At 36.3% G+C, this 13714-nt stretch overlaps 1 long non-coding RNA gene across 1 annotated transcript in view; it reads left to right on the top strand.

Moving 5' to 3' along the window:
• LOC145511114 (uncharacterized) overlaps window positions 1-13714 on the top strand; it is a 127541-nt gene that overhangs the window by 94483 nt on the left and 19344 nt on the right. The window contains exon 4 of the long non-coding RNA XR_014057515.1: window positions 10088-10242. This is a non-coding gene — a long non-coding RNA (uncharacterized LOC145511114). The remainder of the gene's footprint in view (window positions 1-10087; window positions 10243-13714) is intronic.

Below are 13714 nucleotides of genomic sequence, written 5' to 3'. Positions count from 1 at the left end.
AATCCCATGGATAGTGGAGCCTGGTAAGCTACAGTCCATGGGGTTGCAAAGAGTCGGACACGACTGAGTGACTTCACTTTCACTTTCACTTTCTGACAATTAAACATGAGTGCCCACTTCCCATATTCATGCTAGAATTCCAGATTTATGTAAGAGTCTTCCAGTCTCAAATCAAACTGGCTTTCAGATAAGCATTGGATCTAGCCCAGATGCCCCAAAACAGAGATATATTGGGGTAAGAGGTGATATTGGATCTCCACAAAAGAAATATGTTAAAGGAGAAATAATATTGAGTCTTATCTGCTTTGAAGCCATGGTCTTTGCAAACATATGATGTACATCCCTAGGTACAATAGAACCTGAGTCCCATTTTAAAAGGTAGCATTGGAAACCAGCATGAATGGGAATTCATGGACCCAAGTCATAACAATTTGACTTAAAATAAAATCAATTGCAGTGGGTTGAAAATGCTATAAATTAATTTTAAAAACATAATTTAACAATGATATCTATAAAAGAAAAAGCCATAAAATTTCATATTTTAGCATGTGGTGCAGATATTAAAACACCTTTGTTTATAAATTGATAACTAGAAGGAAAAAAGTAAGCATTTATCTTCCATTCATGTGAAACTCTGAGGTAACAAATAGTTCCAGTTAATCAGAAAAGCTGTAAGAAAGAAAGGAAAAACAAAAGGGAAAGGAAGGAGGGAAGGAAAAAAGGAAGGGAAGGAAGAAAAGCGGGAGAGGGGAGGGAAGTAAATATAATAACAGAAAGAGTGACAGAAAAACATGACCATCATTCTCTAACATCCAAAGAAATAGATTTACCTAAAATTTACCAACTGGTATTAAAAAAAAAATCAGGTGGAGGGATAAACTGGGAGTTTGGGATTGATAGGTACACACTGCTGTATTTAAAATAGATAATCAGGAAGGATCTACTGTAAATAAAAATATAAAATCAGGGGGTATGGTTGAAGAGGAGTCAGACATTCGTTCAATTCCACTACAGCTACCCCATGAATTACTTTCCACACTCAACGGAAAAGCCATAGCTATGAAATGGAGGGATTAGACTCTCATCACCCTTATCCTGGGTCAACCAATTCACCAGAGCAGTGAATAAGTAATAGTCGCTCAGTGTGCTCAGGTCCAACTGTTTGCAACCCCATGGACTATAGCCTGCCAGGCTCTTCTGTGCATGGAATTCTGTAGGCAAGGATACTGGAGTCTGTTGTCATTTTCTTCTCCAGGGGATCTTCTCGACTCAGCGATCAAATACGGGTCTCTTGCACTGCAGGCAGATTCTTTACCATCTGAACCACCAGGGAAGCCTACTATGAAGAGACTTTTCTCAATAAAAAGACAGGTCAACTTAAAAAGTATCAGCAGGTATATGTTTGACTTTACAAGGTTATCTCCTGATATGGTGTAATACACAATATACAACATTACTAGTCTTCTAGCTGAAGTCGAGTTTGTATCTACCATGTCTTCAGGCTTAAGTACATGTTTCAACCCATAGGAAATACAGGGATAGAAGAATTACCGTGAAGGGGTAGAAGAATAAAATACAGGGATAGAAGATAGCTAAGCATGAACGTGAGAGAGCAGCCCAACCTGAACTGCTGCACAGTATCTTCTAGCCTCGTGTGGTGGCTATTTACATTGTAATTTAAATTAAATTTAAATTTAAAAATAAATTACAAATTCAAATGCTCAGCCGTCCTAGCCACATTTGGCTCTACAGCCGCAAGTGGTAAGTGTCTATCTTATTGTCCAGCAGGAATGTGGAACATTTCCATCAAGGCAGAAAATTCTGTTGGACAATTGTGAAAAAGACAAACCCATAAGTTAAGATTTTCCATGACTAGATCTATCCAACACACCAGTGCCCTGGGAAAAAAGACACACTTTACTAGAATATAAAACCTCAAGGGACATATGAGAAGCAGATTGCATCTGGTTTGAGCAGCTTAAAAAAACATTTTGGAGCTATCCAGAGAAACTTGAGTGTGGACTAGGTATTAGAAAAGTGAAAATTTAATCATGTTGAAAGGTAAATAAAATGCTACTAGTGGTTATTTCGGAGAAGGCAATGGTACCCCACTCCAGTACTCTTGCCTGGACAATCCCACGGACGGAGGAGCCTGGTAGGCTGCGGTCCGTGGGGTTGCGAAGAGTCAGACACGACTGAGCGACTTCACTTTCACTTTTGACTTTCACGCATTGGAGAAGGAAATGGCAACCCACTCCATTGTTCTTGCCTGGAGAATCCCAGGGACGGCGGAGCCTGGTGGGCTGCCGTCTATGGGGTCGCACAGAGTTGGACACGACTGAAGCGACTTAGTAGTAGTAGTAGTAGTGGTTATTTCAGGTTTGTGAGAGTATAGTGTCTTTTTGCTGTTGTTTACGTCTATTTTCTAAGTTTGTACAATGCACATATGACTTTTGAGATAATAAAGGTTATTTTAATGTTCTTAAAGGTGACATTGCTTACCTCCCAAGAATAAATTTCAAAGGCTGTTCTTGACCTAGATTTACCCTTGCTTACATCCCTTGTGGTAAAGGAGAGGAACCCTCTGGGAACGTTCCAAGCAATCAAAGTCCATGGTAAGGGGAGGATGCAAAAAACTTAGAATTTAGTAATAAAATAAAGAGCTTTCAAAGTGGATATCAGAAAACAAAGTATTATGGACAGTTACCAAAACAGGCGAAGACTGAAAGCACGTAGTCAAAGTCAAGCAAACAGAAGTGACCATCATTGAGGTAGTTCTAGAAAAATATTAGTTCTAGAAAAATACTGAGAACAGATGTTTTCCACTTTGTTATTCCTTTTGCTAGGATATTATTAACTACATAGAGTCATGTCCAATTCAGTGTTCTAGCCTTTAGATCTTCCTTTTCTTTTAGTTTTGACCTTGAGCTCTGAATTTTTCTAAACCCAATTGTGTTCTCTAGTGAGAAATTTGTTCATTGATAAGTTTCTGATCTTTTCCTTGTTCCAAATAATCTATTCAAGGGATTTTGTCCAGGAAATCTAACCAAACACTTGCTTTCTTTTTGCTGTTGTTGCAACCTCTGTTTTTTTTAATTGTTCTACCTGCCTCAGATATACACATTCAACATGAGCTCTTGTCAAGTCATTTTAGGCAAGCCAGACTCATCAACTCATTCCTAAGACACTGTCCTTTGAATTCTGTCAGTTATGATCAGTATGGCACACACCTCTAATTGCCAGCTCAAAATCCATTATTTATTTCTTCCTTACTATGATAATTTTATCATATCCTTTCAAAAGAAGATCAGGCTCATATAAAACACTTCCTCACACTTCAGTGCATTTTGCAAGGTCCATGTGATCCAGTTTGGTACAAAGCAAGGTAAGCAGCAGTGTTGAGTTAGATTTCCAGAACAGCATTTTCAAAGACATGCTCTTCAATCTTTTCCCCTTTATCTTTCTTTGAACCTGGATAGCAGGTGCAGTCATCATCTTTGTAAGCAGGGAGATGAAAGCCAGACACTAAGGATAGTGGTATGGAAAGACAATGGAAGCCTGAGACGTGAAGGACATCCCGTGCTGGCTGCTGCAGTGTTGTGTTGTCTGCTTTTAGACTCCTCATTACATTTGTCTCATTTACCATTTTTCTTGACATGCAAACAAAGGCAATTTTGACTAATGCACAGAGGAAGTAAAAAGCATTTCACAGGCTGTTTTCAAATCTGATCATCATCATTAGGTAAACATGGCTTATAGGTAGATCTATAATATTTGATAGTTTACTTGTGTTTAGTGTAATTTTCAAGATTATCTCATTGAGTGAGTAGGATTTCATGCTTTTAATGTTTACCCTTTTTAGCTAGAAACTCACAGAAATATAAAAATAGGTATGTCTTTATTCCTTAGATAGGAAGGTAAAATGTGCTGTTCTAATTCAAAAACAAAATTGGAATGCAACTACAGGAAAAAAGACTGAAATGATATTTTTTTCCCCTAATTATGAACTCAGAGTAAAATCCTATATCCAGTAAAATCAGATTCAATTCTTAATCTAGGAAATATGTCTGAGCCTTTAAAGCATAAGATTGCATTCATGTTATCTTCATAAAGCTTGCTAATGCTCAATTAACTATTGATAATGAAACAATGACTAGCATTCATCCCCTTATATAAATATTTATCATATTACATTTTAAAGAGACTTGTCTTCTAGTTTTACTGAATTATTTCAAAATCCAAGACCCAGGAAGTCTGTCAAGCTCCTTGAAAGCATTACCTCTATGTTCCAGTTTCTGCTAGCAATATATAACAAATGGTATGGTCTTTAAAGAAAATGATTTCAAAAAATCTAAATTTTGTGCATTTCTGTATCTTTCTGTATATAAAATGAGAGGTCCATGTTTTCATTTAATTTCATTTACAACTGACTTGAATTTCTAATTTTTGGTAAGTGGTATCTTATATAAATCTCCTATACTGCATTGAAGAGTCTCATCCATGCCTCCTGCATCGTGCATACATTGCATAACTTTCTGTTGTTGTTGTTTCAAATCTTCTATGGATGTGACCTGATTACTTTATAGATTCTTCTTTTTACATTTGCTTTAGAGCAATTAAATTTGTATAATTACACGTCTCCATCTCCAATGTTGTTTTTATATCTTTACATCCCTTTGTTGCTTAGAATCTCCTTACAACAATGAGCTTCTAAGCAACAAAAGGATGGAGGTGATGCAAAGGTACTAAAAGTAGAATCTTCCTCCTTCAGAAAAATTTCAAAGTGAGCAAGTAAGCAATAAAATTAGGATCACAATTGCTTACCTTCCCTCATCACACAAAATTGCCAGCTTATTTATGATTTCAGCACAGATTCCATGATGTTGCTTTAAAATTTTAAATTTGATGGCATAATATTCCTTTCAATCTCCATGAAGGAGTTCCCAAATTCAGATGTAAATTGAAGAAAATAGGGAAAACCAATAGACCACTCAGGTATGATCTAAATCAAATCCCTTGCGATTATACAGTGGAAGTAACAAATAGCTTCAAGGGATTAGATCTGATAGACAGAGTGCCTGAGGATCTATGGACAGAGGTTCATGACATTGAACAGGAGGCAGTGATTAAGACCATCCCCAAGAAAAAGAAATGCAAAAAGGCAAAATGGTTGTCTGATGAGGCCTTACAAATAGCTGAGAAAAGAAGAGAAGCTAAAGGCAAAGGAGAAAAGGAAAGCTATACCCATTTGAATCAGTTCAGTTCAGTTCAGTTGCTCAGTTGTGTCCAACTCTTTGAGACCTCATGGACTGGAGCATGCCAGGTTTCCCTGTCCATCACCAACTTCTGGAATTTACACAAACTCATGTCCATTGAGCTGGTGATGCCATCCAACCATCTCATCCTCTGTCTTCCCCTTCTCCTCCCTGCTTCAATCTTTCCCAGCATCAGGGTCTTTTCAAATAAGTCAGTTCTTTGCATCAGGTGGCCAAAGTATTGGAGTTTCAACTCCAGCATCAGTACTTCCAATGAATATTCAGGACTGATTTCCTTTAGAATCAACTGGTTGGATCTCCTTGCAGTCCAAAGGACTCTCAAGAGTCTTCTCCAACAGCACAGTTCTAAAGCATCAGTTCTTTGGCACTCAGCTTTGTTTATAGTCCAGCTCTCACAATCATACATGACTACTGGAAAAACCATACCTTTGATAAGATGGACCTTTGTTGGCTCATAGAATGCAGAGTTCCAAAGAATAGCAAGGAGAGATAAGAAAGCCTTTCTAAGCAATCGATGCAAAAAAATAGAGGAAAACAACAGAATGGGAAAGACTAGAGATCTCTTCAAGAAAATTAGAGATACCAAGGGAACATTTCATGCAAAGCTGAGCACAATAAAGGACACAAATGGTATGGACCAAACAGAAGCAGAAGATATTAAGAAGAGGTGGCAAGAATACACAGAAGACTACACAAAAAAGATTTTCATGATCCAGAAAACTATGATCTTGTGATCCCTCACCTAGAGCCAGAAATCCTGGAATGTAAAGTCAAGTGGGCCTTAGGAAGCATCACTATGAACAAAGCTAGGGAGGTGATGGAATTCCAGTTGAGCTATTTCAAATCCTCAAAGATGATGCTGTGAAAGTGCTGCACTCAATATGCCAGCAAATTTGGAAAACTCAGCAGTGGCTACAGGACTGGAAAAGGTCAGTTTTCATTCTACTCCCAAAAAAGGGCATTGCCAAAGAATGTTCAAACTATCACACAGTTGCATTCATTTCACATGCTAGCAAAGTAACGCTCAAAATTCTCCAAGCCAGGCTTCAACAGTACGTAAATCATGAACTTCCAGATGTTCCAGCTGGATTTAGAAAAGGCAGAGGAACCAGAGATCAAATTGCCAACATCTGCTGGATCATTGAAAAAGTAAGAGAGTTCCAGAAAAAGTCTACTTTTGCTTTATTTACTATGTCAAAGCCTTTGACTGTGTGGATCACAACAAACTGTGAAAAATTCTTAGAGATGGCAAAATCACCTGACCTGCCTCCTGAGAAATCTGTATGCAAGTCAAGCAGAAACAGTTAGAACTGGACATGGAACAACAGACTGGTTCCAAATCAGGAAAGGAGTACCTCAAGGTTGTATATTGTCACCCTGCTTAATGCAGAGTACATCATGCAAAATGCTGGGCTGGATGAAGCACAAGCTGGAATCAAGATTGCTGGGAGAAATATCAATAACCTCAGATATGCAGATGACACCACCCTTATGGCAGAAAGTGAGAAGAACTAAATAGCCTCTTGATGAAAGTGAAAGAAGAGAGTGAAAAAGTTGGCTTAAAACTCAACATTCAGAAAACTAAGATGTTAGCACCTGGTCTCATCATTTCATGGCAAATAGATGGGGAAACAGTGGAAAACAGTGACAGACTATTTTTTAGGGCCCCAAAATCACTGCTGATGGTGACTGCAGCCATGAAATTAAAAGATGCTTGCTCCTTGCAAGAAAAGCTATGACCACCCTAGACAGCATATTAAAAAGCACAGACATTACTTTGCCGACAAAGTCCATCTAGTCAAAGCTATGGTTTTTCCAGTAGTCATGTACGGATGTGAGAATTGTACTATAAAGAAGTCTGAGGGCCAAAGGATTGATGCTTTCAAACTATGATGTTGGAGAAGACTCTGGAGAGTCCCTGAGACTGCAAGGAGATCCAACCAGTCATTCCTACAGGAAATCAACCCTGAATATTCTTTGAAAGGACTGATGCTGAAGCTGAAGCTCCAATACTTTGGCTACCTGATGCAAAGAGCCGATTCATCAGAAAAGATCCTGATGCTGGGAAAGATTGAAGGCAGGAGAAGAAGGGGAGGACAGAGGACGAGATGGTTGGATGGCATCACCGACTCAATGGACATGAGTTTGAGTAAACTCTGGGAGTTGGTGATGGACAAGGAGGCCTGGTGTGCTGAGCTGCTTAACACAATGTATAGACAGGGCTTTTCTGGCAGTTCAGTAAGTAATGAATCTGCCTGCAATGCAAGAAACCTGGGTTTGATCCCTGGGTTGGGAAGATCCCCTGGAGAAGGAAATGGCCACCCACACCAGTATTTTTATCTAGGAAATCACATAGACAGAGGAGCCTGGTGGAGTACAGTCCACGGGGTCACACGAGTTGGACATGACTTAGCAACTAAACCACCACCACCATATATCAACAGCAATTCTATATGACAAAAAACATAACAGATCAGTAAAGAATGGAGGAGACTGGACAATTAATGCATCTGGAAAAAATTTTTCCACGTGGAACAAGAAAATAAAATTAGACCTCTATTTTACTGCTTTATGAGAATAAATTACAGGTGAATTATATAAAATTTTAAAGTCAAATTTTTAAATTTATTAGGAAATATAGGTAAGTAGACTTCTGATTTTGTGGTTTGGAAAGATTTCCCAAATAATACATGCACTTAAAAACTAACCATAAATAAAATGATTGGTAAACTTGCCTATATATTATTAAGAAAAAATTATCAAGAGAGAAAGTAAAATTATGAGTTAAAAATTGGAAGAGGGTATCTGTGATTCATATACATGACATTGTTAAATATAAACAATTCATATAATTTTAATAAACTTTATTTTTAAGAGCCATTTTAGCTTCATAGCAAAACTGAGCAGAAAGTACAAAGACCTCACGTACCCCCTACGCTCACGTGTACAACCTCTCCTGCAACTGACATCCTGCACCAGAGTGGTACTTTTGTTACAACTGATAAACCTACACTAGTACATTGTTATCACCCAAAGCCCATAGTTTGCATTAGGGTTTTGGTATTGTATGTTCTATATATTTTAATGTGTGTGATGACATGTATTCGCCATTAGAGTATCCTACAGAATAGTTTCACTGCCCTAAAAATTATTTGTGCTCCACTTATTCACTCCAGCATTTTTGCCTGGAAAATCCCATGAACAGAGGAGCCTGGCGGGCTCCATTCCATGGGGTCGCAAAGAATCGGGCAGAACTGAGCGGCTAACACTTTCACTTTTCACCATTCAATTCTACTCACCCCCAAGTCTGACAACTATTGATCCTTTTACTGTCTTCATAGTTTTGCCTTTTCTAGAATGTTATATAATTGGAATCATACAATACGTAACCTTTTCAGATTGCCTTCTTGCACTTAAATGCGTTTAAGTTTGTATGTCTTCTAAAGCCTTGATAGCTCATTTCTTTCAGCTACTCAATATTTCATTTCCTGGATATGTCAGTGTACTTCTCTGTTTACCTACTGAGGAACAGGTTAGTTGGTTCCAATTTTTGGCAAATATGAAAAAATGCTACTGTAAACATCCATATGCAGATTTTTGTTTGGAAATTATTTTTCAACTCCTTTAGTTAAATAGTAAAGAGGACAATTGTTGAATAGCGTGATTAGAACATTTAGTTTTGTAAGAAATGGCCAAACTGTCTTTCAAACTACCACTTTGCTTTCCCGCTAGTAAAGAGAGTACCTCTTGCTCCACATCCTCATCAGCATTTGATGTTGTCAATATTTTGGATTAGGCCATTTTAACAGATGTACAGTGGCAACACATGATTGTTTTAATTTGTATTTCCCTAATGACATACGATATTTAACATGTCATATGCTTATTTTCATCTGCAAATCTTCTTTGATGAAGTGTCTCTTTAGATCGTTTGCTTATTTTTTTTTAACCAGGTTATTTCTTCTCTTATTGCTGAGTTTTAAGAGCTCTATTGAATTAATTTTTGAAAAAGACAAAGGCAAACTCTCCAATAGGAAATGGCTAAAGACATTAGCAGTCACTCTTCAGAAAAGAACAAATATATGTTTAATAAAATTATAGAGGTGCTCTACTTTATAACTGATCATAGAAGTGCAAATAGAGGTCACAATGAGTAACATTTTATAACATTTTATACTTCAATTGACAAAATCCTGAGAAGCCTGACAAAATCAAGTGTTGGGGATGACTAACAGGAACACTTCTATATTGCTTATGGAAATTTTAATTGGGAAACATTCAGTTGTAATCTTATAAAATTTAGTAGTTAGATATCTTAGAATGCTTCACTTCTACTCCTCAGAATATGCTCAAGAATTCTTTCCCATACACTTCTGTATAGTGTGTAAGAATGTTCACAATAGCGCTGCATTAACCTGCAAATACATTACACACATACATGTATGCATACATACATGCATATATGAATACATAAACACATCTGTGAATAAAGCAAGTCTATCCAGGAGATAGATAAATATATAATAGTATATTCAAAGCAATGGAATATTATACTTGACAAAATAAATGAAATACAGTTACAAACAACAACATTAATATATTTTAATAATACAGCAACTTTGAAAAACGAAGTCCCAGAAGACGACATAAAACTTGATATCTTTTTTATAAATTCCAAAAACAACTAAGATAATATATTGCTTACACAAATGTATTTTACGATGAAAACTATTTTAGAAAAAATAAGGAATGATTAACTTCTGATCCTGGTTAGGGAAGGTGTGATAGATGAAAATTTCTATATTTTTCAGGTCATCTGGTGAATACACAGATACTTGTTATTTAGCAAGTTAAGTGGCCATATGTGAGTCAGTGAGACCATTATTAATCCAAATCTGCATGCTGCTGCTGCTGCTGCTAAGTCACTTCAGTTGTTGCCATTGCCTTCTCCACCAAATCTGCATAGGTAAGCTTAAAAACACGTCTTAGAAATAAATGCTCCTTCTCCTCACTTTTTATTCTGTGGAAGGATGAAACCATCTCAGGATAAACCACTACTCAAGATGTGGAGCCATAAATCTGAATACGTTGCTTACTTAAGGATGAGCTACACTAAGCAAAGCAAATTGCTGATCTTGTACAGAGCTTGGGGGAGGGGTTAAATGGTGGCAGAGGCAGGAACGGGCTGGCACCAGCCTTAGAAATGTGTTCACTGGAGTGAGTCCGTCACCTCCAAATGACTGAATTTCCAATCATGAGGTTGTCATTGAGTGGTTGACTTTCAGGCTTTTGGTGTTCACTGAAGTGTGTAGTATTGATCCAGTAGATACATTTAAAACTAGTTCTTGTGTTTTCAGGTTTCCTTAGATAGAGAATGGTATTTTCCTAGGGACTTTATTATTTTCTCTGTATGTGTATTCTTTGTAAAAGATAACTCACTCCAGAACAGTGATTTTCGACCTTGGCTGCAATTTAGAACCACATCAAGAGCTTTTAAAACCCCTGATGCCTAGGCTGCACCCCAGACCAAACATAACAGAATCATTAGAAGCAGACTTAGGCATCAGTATTTTCAAAAGCTGCCTAAGTGACCCCCATAATCAACCATTATTGAGTTGATAGAATGAATGTATTAATGCTCATTATCTCTTTGGTAACAAACCAGTTTTACTGGGGCGGGGCCGCCTCTATCAGCTAATCTCACTGTTTTAGGCATTAATTCCACTTAATATGCACATGTGTAACTCAGTAACATTGTGAACAATAATTACCAAATCTGGGACATTTTCACAATTACCTGGGAAGATTTTTTTTAATTCCAAATCTCTAGATTTCACATGGAGCTACTAATGGAAAATTACCTGGTAAGGAGCAAAAAAATCAATAGTATTTTTAAAGTTTCCCGTGTAATTCTACTGACCATCCCAGTCTGAGAACCCCTATTTTAGGACATCTAATAAGGATGATGCTATGATGTGATGGATTTTGCTTACCAGTTGGGAGAGTCCTCCTGTTCTATAGATCCTACAGATCCACAATTCCATACATTAAAATTTTAGCTGTGGTTACTCTAAAACCAAAACTGGATACAGAAAAACGTCTCTTACCTTTGTGAGATTCTATATTGATTTCAACCTACTGGTTCAATGTTAAGTGTCCAACCACTCAGGAGAATATTACACTAATTACCTCATATGTTCTCCCGTTCCATGATTTTTCTCGTCTCCCTTTTCACCAGTAAATGTGATGCCGTAGGCAGAGGTATTGTTTTATTGTTCTCTAAGTACAGTTATCTGTTTCACATAAATGACAGATTTGCTATTATTTTTCTATAGTAATTTTAGTCACTATTTATTTTAAGGCAATTGGATATTTCTCAAGATGTTCCACCAAAGTTCTTGAATGGAAGAATATATTTTCATTGTTATTATTATTTTGGATGATATTCTTGCTCCCTTCACAGTTATCATCATTACCATTATCTAGCTCTGTAGCAGGAGGTGTACTGTGGTATAGAGTTAATCACATAGATGTTGGAGTTAAACTTTCCTGTGTTTGAATCCCACCTCTGCCCCTTGTTACTTGTTAACTCTTGAACAAGTCACTTACACTTTTATTATTAATTTTCTGCCCCAAAGTTGGTTGTAAGCATTGAATAAGTTAATATATTCAAATATTTAGAACAATGGCTGACAAGCAATAAGTCAAATGTAAAATGTTAGCTTTGTCGTGAAATGTGTGTACATTTGCAAATATCTTAGTTTTTCTTTTTTTTGACTCTACTTTTCAAAGAAAAAGTAGCCTCCACAGAGTCAAATAACTTTCCCAAGGCCCCATAGAAATAAGTGACAAAGCAGAATTTCAACCACCACAGGCTTACATCACCATTTGAAACCTCTCACTTATCTTAGAATGAATGCTTGTTAGAGCAGGATAAAGACTTATTTGTACCATGTTGCTACAAATGGAAATGGGGCTCTTGATCTTTTGTATCTGGTGATATTTTCTTATTTTTCCCTTTTGGGATGCTGTTATGATGTATCTTACTTATACATAAGCCATAATCATTGAACATATTGCTGCTATATTTTTCTGAACAAGATGTTATCTGATAGATTAAGAATAAGAAACAAAATTTTTTGTTTTTCCTTCACTTACTGATTCTCTAGTGCTCTTCCTTTCTTTATGTAGATCTGAGTTTTTGACCTATGTTATATTCCTTCTCTCTTTTTCAAAAAGAATGTTTTTATTTTATATTGGATTATAGAGGATTGACCCTGCATATACAACTTTCTAGTTCTATGCTTTCTACTTATTAATATACTGAGGACTTAGTAATAAACAGTATTGCCAAAATAGCATATTTTGTTCAATTCCACACTTAAAACAATACAAATGGAAATAAAAGCTGATATTATTGTTCCTCAAAGTGTTAATTTCAAATATAACAGCAAGTAGCAATAGAGATGAATTAACTCTCTGCTTTCTCAATTTACTAGTACATTTTGACTCTAATAAAAATTAAGTTGAATGTTTATTGTTGGAAAAATAAAAGGACTATCATGAGGATTTCATAAGTCAATAATGTAGATACCATTAATGATATAGAAGAGATTATATCCAAATATTTATTGTAAGAAATTCTTATGTAAGTTAACAAGCACATTCTAATGGAGAATTAATGATTTTTAAAAGATTAATATTTGAAAAGCATTATGCTATATTAATTAAAATAGAATATACTGGTTAGATTAAACTTTAATATCTGCATGTGTAAATACATATATGTGTGTGTTTGTGTGAGTGTATATGAAAGATGTGGTAAGTTTCGTATTTTCTTACTGAGTGTATAAGCCTAGACCTGACTGAGAATATTTCCTGAAACGGCTGAAATATTTCCTGGAATAGGGAGAGAGGTTTGGAAACAGCCCTCTGGGGAAGCCTTCCACTTTATACGTGTGATATTTTTTTAATGACTCATCTTCCATTTCAAGAATGCTATGGAAGCAATATTATTGAGTGTGAAAAGTTACGCAGTAAAGACCACAAAATGGAGACACGTGGAGAAAAGCATTAAGATTACCTCTAGAGATAACCTAAAATACACGATAGAGGAGTATGTTAGTTTAAAAAAGTTTAGCATAAGCCACACTCCTCTTTATAACTGAAGTAACTAAGAGATTAAATAACATGAGATTTTATGTTGTGTAATGATTAAAAAAGTAAAACCTAATGCCAGAAAGCCTGGATTCAAATTCTGACTCTATTCAGAGCTGTGTGACCTCAGGCAGGTCATCTCATCTCTTCCACAGACTTACCCAAAAAGGTTATTTTAAATATTATAAATAATATATGTCTCACCAAGAGTTATCAGCTTTATTAGTCTTTTTGATAATAAACTTTGATTTCATCATTCTATTCCTTTTCTATTACATTAA

The sequence above is a fragment of the Giraffa tippelskirchi genome, chromosome 6 (assembly GCF_054371585.1).
Source record: "Giraffa tippelskirchi isolate mGirTip1 chromosome 6, T2T-mGirTip1v1.2.pri, whole genome shotgun sequence".
In the NCBI taxonomy this organism is placed as follows: domain Eukaryota; kingdom Metazoa; phylum Chordata; class Mammalia; order Artiodactyla; family Giraffidae; genus Giraffa; species Giraffa tippelskirchi.
The sequence above is the reverse complement of the archived record's forward strand: the minus strand, read 5'-3'. Positions and strand labels throughout refer to the sequence as shown.